Below are 12,077 nucleotides of genomic sequence, written 5' to 3' on the forward strand. Positions count from 1 at the left end.
CATAGTGCTGGGGATTTAAGCTAGGGCTTCATGCATGCCAAGCAAGCACTCTACCATTGAGGTATATCCCCAGTCCAATTTAGGAAAAAAAAATTATTTTTTAAATTTGGAATTGGGGATTGAATTCATGGCCTCATGCCTCGTCCTTGGGTACCTTAGGTGAGTACTCTACCACTGAGTTATACCCCGTATCTTTTATTTTAAGACAGGGTCTCACTAAATTGCTGAGGCTGGCTTCAAACTTGCCTTCCTCCTCCTGCCTCAGCCTGCTGAGATTACAGGCATGTGCCACCATGCCCGGCTCCATTTTTTTTTTTTTTAATGTATTGGCTACTTTGCTGTTTAAATACAGGATTCTGAATGTGGTTTAACCTACTTGATCCCAGAAATGATTACTTTTCTACCTCTTGGATTCATAACCTGTCTGCTCTAGCTTCTGTTTCTCCTGTGTTGCTGTCTCTATTCCAGTTTATTTGAGCCAGAGAATAGATATCCCTACTTGGGGCTATCTATGCTTTTGGCTGAGCCAGTAAATTTAGATTGAGGAAAGCATATGGCTGCCTGCCTGGGCCTTGGGGTAGTATACAGACCTTCACCTGTGGGAGGGCAAGATCCAAAGTGCTGAGACTGCAGGAAGTGAAGGCAGACCATATAACATCAGGACTGGGGAGTCATGAATTGTCCAGCCCCACATTTTATGAGTGAGAGGACTGAGTCCCACACACAGTGTCAGACCAACCTTGAGAGGGATCACTGTCACTTTGTATGTCCTGCACTGCCTGGCTCAGTGCTTTTTGCCTAAAGAGACTGCATTTCTCTTGTGTGTGAAGAGTTCAGGAATTAGGAATTGAGTGCAGAGAAAATTGCCTTATGCTGCTGGCACCAAGATGCCAGATACTCTGAGAATTATGATGGACAACATCTCCCTTCTAGGTTTTGGCACTTACCCTTCTCAACATTTCCCTTCAGGGCAGAGGGCAGGCAATCTGGTATGTGAGGACTTAGAGCCTGAGGAGCTTTCCTTAGGGGTCCATCCCAAGGCAGATAGAGACCTGGGCCTCTATGGGGGGGGGGGGCGGTTTGGCATACCCATTTAAGAGCACTACGTGCTGCTTCCTGCCTGAGCCTTTGTACTACTCGGGAGAGCTTGAGGGAAAGTAAGGAGCAGTTTAGGACACCAGAGTGGAGGACCCCAGCTTCCAAAAGCCATTCTTTTACCAGTTCTCCAAACCCAGCACCTGCCACCCTTCCAACTCCTCCCCCATCCCGGAAAATACCTGGAAGGAAGTGAGCCCTCTGGGGCCATTAGCCGGAAGTGGGGGTTTAACTGTCACCTCTTCCCTTGGGGCTTGGGTAGCAGAAGACAGAGGGGGAAATGCAAATCCATACTTGGGAGGGAGAACTTCTTTGAGAGGAAGAGGGTAGCAGCCTTGCCCCCCTGGCATTCCTTCAGGGCCTGTGGTCCCAGCTGGGACTGGGGAGGCCTATAGAAGGGAGTGATCAAAAGCCCTGGAACAAGTTAGCAGCTGCCCCACCCTATGCAGGGAGAGGCAGCACTTTCTCTGAGCAGCTGAGTAGACTCACTTCCTCAGCCCTGCACCCTGCAGAAGCAGAGGAGATGGAGGGCGGGGCCTCAGGCAGAGAGGTGGGGCATGGTCTGGAGTCTTTCAGAGCCAGGCCTGGGAAGAGGAGGCAATGGAGGTAGACATGGCTCTGGGGAATGGGTTGCAGGGAGAGAAGGTATCTACTCTGTGTCTATAGCAGACAGGACTAAGCTTTGATTTGGAGGACCCCCTCCGGCCCCTTACCTCCTCCACTCTTAGAGCCAGAATTGAACCACGTGGTGTCTTGCAAAGGGATCTCTTACAGAATTGGAAGCAAGAATATGAAGGGGAAGCAGACCATGGGCTTGTATTTGTACAATACATGTATCAGTATGGCAATTTCCAGGTTTGGCCACCTCCATTATTGCATTTGATCCTCAGTGACATCCTGTGAGGCATTATTATTCCCCTTTCACAGATGAGAAGACTGAGTTTCCGTTAGATCATTTGCCTGAGGTGAGGTTGGGGGCCAGTCCCCGCCAGGCAGCACTGGTGTTTCAGCCCAGCCCTTTCCTCCTTGCATAGCACTGCTGTCCTTAAGGCTTCTCCTCAGTTCTGCCATGGCAGATGGGGATTGAGGTCCCATAACTAGAGCAAAGGTTTGGGGGTCCTTCTTTTCCTTTTGCCTCCTTGAGCCCCAATCTATATGTGGGGATCCTGGGGGTGCAGGTCCACCGACCTCAGCACCAAGGTCTATTTCGGAGTGAGGGACTCAATGCCTCCTCCTTGAAGAGGGGCAGCAGTGTTGGGGAGAGTTCTGCCTGTCCCTCTCCTGCCCCCATTAGGCCTCAGACTCTCTCTCCCCTCCCCTTCACTGAGCCACAGCTCCATGACGAAGCCACTGGCACCCCATTGGCCCGCCTAAGAGCATTTGCCCTTATTTGGCCAGGCCTGCTCTAGGCCTAAGCAGGGCCTCCACCCCCAGCCCAGCCCCCGCAGGCCTGTCTCTCTCACTTCATCTTTTTGAGGTTTGGCTTTGGGGCCCAGCGGGTGCCGCTTCAAACGCACTTTCTGGTTGAGTCACTTTTTAACGGCTCCAGTGCTGTGAACTGCTGCTGCTCCTGTTGCTGCTGCTACAGGGGCCCCCCCAGTCTTGGTGGCCAACCTATCCTCCTCTGTGCTTAAGAGGTTGTAGAGGAAGGGGCTGGGGGACAACTGGACTTTGGAGAGATTCTGCAGACCACTTGGTTGCCCACTTAGACCTCTCTCCTGGGGGGTCCTTTCCCAGCTCCCTTCTCAGGTTGGGTTTGTGAGCAGAGACAGTTCTCTCAAAAGACCTGTTCTTTTTGGGGGCACTTTCCAATGTGCTCCCTTGGGAGAACAGAAACATGGGCTGCAGGCTGTTGGCCCATTTTCAGGAAGGTGAAACAAGTTTGCTGAGCTTCCGGTTCCTCATTTCTGAATTGGGGATACTATCATTTACCTCAGCATGATGATCATATGAAATTCAGACTGAATGTGTTTAGGAGTCCCCTGCCTTTCCCCAGCTCCGCGTCTAGGGACATGAGCGTCCTGATCCAAGAGCTTCAGCATAGCTCAGTCTCTTCTTCCCACTTCTCCCCTTCTACTTTTCCAGATGTGCCTGGGATGCAAGGAATCCTGTAGGGGACAGTAGGTTGTCAGGAAGGAATAGGTAACCCTTTGCCCCTTGTTTTCCACCAGATAAGGGGAGAATTCTAGAGTCCTTGCTAGCCAGCCTGCCTTGGCTGGTCTTCAGGAGGCCTGTAGCCCTTGAGGGAGCTGGGAATATCCATGGCTGCCCTATGAATAGGGTTTTAGAACACAGATGCTGCCACTTCTTCCTCTCCAAGGTCCCAGCCCTATTGTTCTTGACTCCTTTGCTTAATTCCCCGCACCCTGCCTTTGCAATTTTATAGATGAAGAGACAGGCTGGGGGAGGGAGTTGAGGGGCAGATTAAGGCCCAAAATTATACTGTAAATAGCCACAAGCTAGGGACCAGGCCCCAAGTCTGTTGTCTTCCAATTTTGTCCTCTTAGTGGCCCTGATAATGAGGTAGGGAGTTGGGCTGATGAGACATCATAGTGGGTTTCAGGCAAGGAGAACCAATTCTCTCTCTTTTCTCTCTCGCTCTCTCACGCACACACACCAGTGTTTATTCAAAACAGTTAAAACTAGGGCAGATGCAGCTATGCAAGATAAGCTAGTCACCCCTGAAAAGAGGGAGCTTTCATTTCCCTGCTTGTGTCCCTAGGAGATCCCACAGAATACTTCTGGTTTTATGACCACGCCCATGGCAGTGGTCAGAGTGGCCTTCTTCCTCCCACTCACACCTCCCTTCCTACCCTGCCCCTTTGCCTTTTCCCAGATGCTGTGGAAAGAACCCTGAACTTGGTTCTAACTTGCTTTGTGACCTCAGGCTGCTTTCTGTCTCTCTCTGGGCTTGCAACATGGTTCCCTGACTCAGGGCCAGTTGCCTGAGTTTGCTACTTAAAAGTCTTGGATCTTATGATCTGAAGAGAACTGAGCCAGAACCTGGTCCCAGAGCAAAGTTGTTGCCTGGGGAGGGCTGCTGTGCACTGGAGCTGTACCTTGTCAGATGAAATAGAGCAGGAGAGCATGAAGTTAACCCTAGAGGACCCCTGGGCAGAGTAGGCAGGGCCCGAGGGGAAACAGCTGCTCACTGCCCTTGCCTGGAGGCCTCTCAGCACTCTGGGTGTTCCCAAGGTTCTGAGATGAAACAGGGGATCTTCCTAAGTGCTGAGATGTCCTCTGCTAGGGACATGCCTTTCTTAGGTTCTTGAGGTACTTCCCTCTCATTGGATACCTGTTACCCTTTGGCTGCCCCTCCAGGGAGGTGGGGAAGGGTCCCAACATTTAGGACTTTTGACTGCAATTAGTTCCAGCTCCATTTTGCAATGTTGGCGGCTCAGTTTCCCTTCTTTGAAACCAGGCCTGCCTCCAACCTTAGCTGACTGAAGGGCGGGCCTCTCTGCTTCTTGACTTCCTGTTTGTGAGTGGTTAGGTCCTGTGGCTTCTCTCTTGTTGTCTCTTCACAAGTCAGGTTATCTGGGCTGCCATCTCCTGCCTGCTAAGTGAGGGCCCCAGGCCCATGCAGCTGGAGAGGAAGTCTTGGCTTTCTTCTTATTTCTCTTTCTGGGCCTGCTCTTATTATAGGATTATTCTTTAAAAAGACCATTTTTCTCCATGTTTCCTCTTTGCCCAGTCTCTGCTTGTAAACCCTCTTCCACCTATACTCAGTTCCTTTTCTGATGGGCCCCCTGTGACTCTGAGTTTGCCACTGCAATATTCAAACTGCCCAACTCCCTGGGCCGTGTGAACCCCTTGCTGGACTACTGACTGTACTTGCTATAATGTAAAAAGTAGGTGTGTGTAATGTTCATATACGAATAAACAACCTGTGAAACTCCACATCATGTACAGCCACAAGAATGGATTCTAATTAGAATAAGTTATATTCCATGAGTATATGTCAAAATACACTCTACTGTCATATATAAAAGAATAAAATAAAATATTTTCAATAAAGAAGTAGGTGTGTGTAGAGGTATATATGTGTGTTCTACTTCACCACCTAAGATTCAAGCGTTCACTACATTTAGGAGCCAAGTGTCTCCGTCAGACCCAATGCTCAATCCCTGCTCTGGGCACAAACTGTTCACACCAACACTCAAAACTCCCCTATGTGGTCTATCAAACTGGGAACACTTGATGACAGGTCCTGCGACTTTTTCTCCTCAGACTCAGCTTTACCTGCCATAGTCTCAGCTTGGCACACAAAGATGGTTGCCCCCAGAGTCAGTGTGGAGGGGATGGGAATGAAGGATTATGACCTCACAGCCCTTCAGGATCCCAAGATCATATCCCAGTGGCCTCATCCCTCTCAGCTGAGAAAGGGCTATTCCCCCAACCCAATTCCTCTAAGCAGGAATCTGATCCCTGGAATAAGAATGTCGGAATCAGAAAAAACCCTGGTGGACATTTTTATAACAGAATCCAAGGGAGCGGAAATTGCCCAGTAAATGTGTGGCCCAGCCCTGACCTACTGCCAAGGGGGTGGAGTTTGGAGTATCAACTTGAACTCTCCCCTCTACCAAGTCAGACATCAAGACCTCCTCTTTCAGCCACAGGCCACCATCAAGGGTTTAGTTTCTCTCATCCTATGCGACTCAGGCAACAGGTGTCTTTAGGGGGTGGGAAGGGGAGTTAGGCCTCTCCCACAGAGGACCTATCTTCTCAACCCACCCCAACTCTTTCCAGTCACCCTACAAAGCACTGGTCCCGGAGTCCCAAGAAAGGCTTCTTGTGTCTTTCTGGGAAGCGGCCAGTGTGTTCAGGAGTGTGCAGTTGGCCTCTCTCTAGGTGTGTCTGTAGGCCTGAGCTGGCCGTGTCGACAGGGTTTCTGTGGCCCTGGGCCTGCTGTGTCTCTGAAAAGAAGACTGAATCTTTGGGGCTTTTCAGGCAATGTGTTTGTGGGTGTGTGTGACCACACAGGCACCTGCTGGTCAGTCACACAGGCTACACATGTTGGGGCTGGGTTGGGTCAGCTGAGAGCAGAGCTTCCAGGCCAGTATCCTGGACCACTTCACACACTGTACACTCACTCTTCCAACACTTCTTAGTGTCTCTGTTTCCTTATCTCAGACTCTGCCCCTTCCCCTGTCCTTGATTTTGATTCTGGTCCTGTCCCATTTCTTCTGGTTTGAGGCCCAGCAGATCTAGCAGTCACTTCAGGATGGAGAAAACCAGGGTGCAGGAAGCCTGAGCCCCTCCTCAATTTCATCCTTCATCAGCCCCAACTCAGGATAGGAACCAGGGCAAACCCCAGCCTCTCCAGAAACCTCCTGACCCCAGAAGCTCTGTGGACAGAGAGGCTGGGCTCTGGCCTCTCCCCTTAAAACAAATACAAAATACCAAGGAAAAGTAGCTTCTTGTTACAAGGGAGCAGCCATCAGGGACACCCACACCCTGCTCAGGGCAGGGGAGGAGCTGGTTTGGATACTGTTAGAGTAATGAGTGTGTCCCTTGGAACACTGAGGGGATCCAGCGCCCAGCTGGGCCCAGAAGACAGGCCCCCTGCCTCCCATTCTATATAGCTCCTTTTCCAAGACAGGATGCCTTTGAAGTTATGGCTATGGGGGTGCTTTAAGCAGGGATGGGAACAAGATGCTTCAGGAGGAGGGCTTGAAGAATTGAGGTCCAAGAACCCAGGTTGCTGCAGGACTTTGATATTCTTATCCTCTTATCGCCTGGGGCAGTCACTTCCCCTCCACCCAGGTCTGAGGCAACGGTGGTCTCTTAAAGGAGCAGTGTCTATTTCTGGCCAGTTACCCCACAAGGCCTCCTCATCACTTTTTCTTTAGACCCTGGCAGAAGGGCCCTATTTCACCTTTCTCTGTTCCGTTGTGGGAGGCTGGAAATGGATAGCAATTTTCCAGTTCAAAGGTCCCCCGTACTGCAAGGAAGGATGTGGGGCAATTTCCCTCTCCCTGAAGCCCTAGACCAACATTATTCTGGGCCCTGAAGTCTATGTGGGCCTGTTCCTGGATGGTGGAGCTAGAGAAGAGGCCCATGGCCTTCTGGGAAGGAGTCAGTGATGGTTGGTACACACTCCTATCTTTTCTACTTTCCTTCATATGCATTCCTCTTGATTCCAGAACCAAGCCCACTGAGGGGTTTTGACAACTCTGGGGAAAACATATGGCCCCAACTCAACTACCCCAGTTTTCCTCCCCCCAAACTCACACCCTGCTACCTTCCCCCAGCCAGGGGCCCTGGGCTGGGCAGCTTCCTGTCTTCCCCATGGGGAAAGCAGGGGTGACATGCAGGTGGGCGGGCCACCATGCCCACATCCGGTGGCCTCCAAAACCTCTCCTTGGAGCCTTTTTTCTCTCCTTTCCTCCAATCCCCCCTTTTCTCCTGTCCCTACGGCCCCTATGCCCTACCCAAGGGCCCTGGTCCTCACCAATGTTCTGCCCTGCCCTGAGGGACATAGGAACACACAACCCAGTGCCAACAGGCCCATCTAGCCTGAATGTGACCCCCATGTTGTGCTGAGGGGACAGGCCTAGTCTGCAGACAGGAACTAGGGAATGGGTATAGTTCTGGAGGATGCTGAGGACAATTGACTCCAAGGAGGGTTTTGGGGTGTTCTGGCCTGGGCCTCTAGCTCTGTGACATGCATCTGTAACTCCATAGCCTCACTGGGGAGCACATAGAGAGGAGCCATGGTGTGGTCTGAATTCTGACAGAGAAGAGAGTTTTCTGGACTGAAGTCAGTGGGGGTGGGGCTCAGACAGAATGTCCTTTTCTTGTGCTAGAATTCAGTACTTGTTTTGGGCACTCACGGAAGGCTCTGTCAGGGAGAACTTGTCTTCTAAGGTCACCTCCTATGCCCTGAGTCAGTCCTAGACTCTTGAACATCCCTTGGAGCTGGTGCCATGGGGGAAGGGCAGGCCTGGGATCCCAGAAGCCACCTGCCCAGGGCATGTAAGATGGTCGCTTCAGGCCCCCTCCCGCCAATACCCAGCTTTGTCTCTGGTTTCCTGTCAGTCTGTCCTCCCCAGGGAGGGGAGGGGTGGCTAATCTCCACTGCGGTGTGGGGGCGGGCTCCAAGACCGTTGGGCGCCCTGAGATCTGACCCACGTGGCCTTGCGTTTATAAGCCCTGCCCGCCCTGAAGGGAACCCCACTTCGGAGCCTGGAGCACAGGGCTTGCTCCCCTCAGCATTGCAGCACCAGGTAAGGACTTGAACCTTCACTTTAGCCTCAAGCAGGGCTCCTTCACTCTGGGCCTCAGGGGGCCATGGGGGGGCTTGAGATGCAAGCTCTGGGTAGAGATGCTCAGGGTGGGGAGGTCAGGAACTTGAGTGCCAAGGCTTCCTGGCAAAGCTCTAGGCAAAGAGGTGCAATAACTGTCCAACTCACCTGGCTTCATGAGGGGACAGTTCCTTAACATCCTTTTAAACCTCTACTAGAAGTAGGATTAAAGGGTAAAATGGGGTGGGTGCAGTGACGCATGCCTGTAATCCCAGAGGCTCAGGAGGCTGAGACAGGAGGATCCCTAGTTCAAAGCCAGCCTCAGAATTTTATCGAGGTTTTAAGCAATTTAACAAAATCCTGCCTCACAATAAAAAATAAAAAGGGCTGGGGATGTGGCTCAGTGGTTAAGGGCTCGTGGATTCAATCCCTGGTACTAGGGGGGAAGAATGTAAAATGGCTCCTCGTCCCCAGATGAAAGAGTAGTCCAAGGCTCTGAGGAAAGAGGGCTGAAGAGTAGGGTGGGGATGGCAGAGTGTGGGCAAAGGCCCAAAAGCAGGACCAGTGCCAGCAACAGGCGCTAAGCCCCTTCCTCCACCCGACTTGGCCACCATTTCTGTTGATATACTCTTAGGCTCCTGCCTGGGGAGCAGCTGGCAGTGAGGGAGTCAGGGCCTTGGGCTAGTGGGGAGGCTGGGGCCAGAGGCCTTGGAGGGGAGGAGGCTGGGGGTGCCTCAATTGAACTCTGGACAGTGGGTAGTGTGGCTGGGAGGGGCCAGCCGGGGGTTGCATAATTGGAGATAAGTGTGAGACCCCTGAAGTAGCCAGGGTCTCTACCTGAATGCCCCTGAGAGTGGGGGTGGTGGTGGGGTGGAGCCCTAGGGAGAAGGGAAGAGGGAACCAAAGAGGAAGTGGGGGGAGGGAGGTAGAGGAGGCAAGTATGGCGCCATGCTGAGTCACGGCCCACACGGCCCTGGGCCCGCCCTTTGGGGGCCATGGGCGGGTGGAGGGGTCTTAGGAAGCTCCTGGGAGGGCTGGGGGATCTTGAAGCAGGAATCAGAAGGAGAAGCGGGTGGCCTGAAGATCACACGCAGACGAACAGACAGACAGTGCAGTCACCCATAAAGTAGAAAGCACTACTAACAGCACTGGAGGGTGTAGTGTTTCCTACTTTATGGATGAGTGTACTGTGGGCTTCGGAGACCACGCCACGCGGCCGCCACCCGCCACCGTCTTCCTCTACTTCAGGACCCTGAGACAGGTGAGCACCTCATTATCCTCCCCCACCCTGCCCAGACTTCTGGAAGGCCTCCACTTCGCCCCCACAAGTGCTGCCCTTCCTGGTCCTGGACAACTGGAAACATAATACATCAGGTCCTCTGCTATGCTGAAGTCCTGGAGGGTGTGGGGAAGGCTGGACATGTGGGCCCTGGTGCAGCAGCCGCAAGATGGAGGGAAATGTGTGGGGTGCCAGGGGCCCTGATGCTAATAAAGTATGGACTCTGCTTTTCTTTTGTCTGAGACTCTGTTGCTGGGCAAAGGGGTGGTGGGGTGCTGAGTGGAGTAGCAGGCACATGGACAATGTGGGTGCACAGAAGGCTGGGAAGGGAGTCCCTCTCACTTGCCTGAGAGAGAGAAAGAAGGTTTGTCCCTGACCACAAGATCAAGAGAGGATTCCAGGCCTGGCCAGGCTACAGTGGGGGTGGGTTGGGGAGGCCTGGGCCACTGAGCAAGGACATCCTGACAATCTGAAGAGGGGCACCACATGAAGGGGCAGAGCTATGAGGGGTTCTTCCATCTTTGATCCTAGCTCTAGCCCTGCCCCCACCTTGCTCACTATACCCCAAACAGAAGGCTGCTTGCTTCTGGTTTTAATCCAAATCTAGAGGTCCTTGGTAGTATAAGAGTTAGACAAAAACACTATGGCACACATCTATAAGATGATGTGTGCACAGCATCTAATCGATAGACAAGGGCACAGAGACTAATATGCAAAGCATACATACACGTGCATGTGCATTGACATAGAGGTGCCATGCATATATGCTAACAAAACACATAGGCAATTATATATAGATACATGTGACATAGCTGGCATATCACACAATGACACATAGATATACATTCAGCCAGGACACACACATATTCAGTAACACATATAAAACATGAAAATACACATATAGTAACATTCACATACACATAATGACATTTTTCATACATGGTGATATATAGAAATATATAGATATACTATGGCACACTGCGCACAGCATCTTATAGATAGACAAGGGCGCAGATACTAATACACAAAGCATACATACACATGTGCATTTGCAATTACATAGAGGTCCCATGTATATATGCCAACAAAACACATGTGCAGCTTCTTATAGACCTCCAACTGCAAGTATGTGTATATGTATACATATATTACACATGTATGTATATATATTACAGATATATACCTATATACATATATGCAATTGGCCCTGTGTGGGTTTCATATTCAAGGATTCAATCAGTATTGGATTGAAAATATTTTTTTAAAAATTGTGTCTGTAATGACCATGACTTTTTCTTGTCAGTATTCTCTTAGTAATATAGTATAACAGCTATGTACCTCACATTTACATTATATTATGTATTATTAGTAACTTAGAGATGATTTAAAGTTTACAGGAGGGGCTAGGAATGTAGCTTAGTGGTAATTTCCTAGCATGCACAAGGTCCTGAGTTAGATCCCCAACGCCACAAAACAAAACAAAACAAAAAAGGAAAAAAAAGTATATGGTAATATGAGTGTAGTTTATGTACAAGCACTACACCATTTTATAGAAGAGACATGTACACCATTTTATATAAGAGACTTGAGTGTCTGAATTATGGTATCCTGGGAGGTGGGTCTTGGAACCAATCCCCACTAGATACAGAGGGATGATTATATGTATAACCATATCATCAAATACACATGTCGTTGTATGTCATTATGCATATTTACATGTCTATATGTGTGCCATTATATGTTGTTAATGCCATATAATGACATCCATATACATATATCCTGATTCAGGTGTTGCAATTTATAAACTCACACGAGGATGTCCTCACACACACATAATAGGATATGCACAGACACTGGCAAATAGATAGACGCAAATAGACATAAGTACACACCAATGAGATTCATAGACAATGGTACAATGTCCCTCAAGTACAGATAAATAAATGTATGTTTATGTTATATGTGCATGGACACAATCACTATGTGCATGTGTACATTCACTGTCCTAAACAGCGGCAACACTCATCTTGTAGTGGCATGCATACTGTTCTACACACTGCTTTAGGGAAGTAAAGATGTCACCTCCTCTCCATGTACTCCCTCCCCTTAGTTCCATTAGCTCTGGCCTGGGTGGAGCCCACTGTCAGGGGCTCTGTGGTTTAGTGCTACTGCTGCTATTCCACAGGGGTGCCACACGAGGGCCCCCAACCTTGGCTGAGACTAGCTTGTCTGCTAAGACCCAGGTTCAGAGGAGAGAGGGGCTGCCTCTCCAAGTCCTCTTCAAGTATCTTTGTTTCTAGGAACTCTATCTAGTCCCATATCCCATGGGCTGACTCCTGGGTCAGGGGGTTTCCCAGATCCTTGTTCTCAAAAGCCATTTTCTTATAGCAAAAGAGCCTAAGGCTGGGGGGGGGGGCGGGGGAGGGAAGAAGAAGAACTTCCTGACAATTCAGGGC

The 12,077-nt window shown here is 50.4% G+C and overlaps 1 long non-coding RNA gene across 1 annotated transcript; it reads left to right on the top strand.

Moving 5' to 3' along the window:
• Window positions 1–8,279: 8,279 nt before the first annotated feature.
• On the top strand, window positions 8,280–9,852 carry LOC124076593 (uncharacterized). Its single transcript, XR_006846395.1, has 2 exons — window positions 8,280–8,324; window positions 9,375–9,852. It is a non-coding gene; the product is annotated as an uncharacterized LOC124076593 (long non-coding RNA).
• The last annotated feature ends 2,225 nt before the right edge of the window (window positions 9,853–12,077 follow it).

Source organism: Marmota monax, unplaced genomic scaffold (assembly GCF_021218885.2).
Source record: "Marmota monax isolate L192 unplaced genomic scaffold, Marmota_monax_Labrador192_F-V1.1 WCK01_AAM20220418_F8-fsc00064, whole genome shotgun sequence".
NCBI lineage: Eukaryota > Metazoa > Chordata > Mammalia > Rodentia > Sciuridae > Marmota > Marmota monax.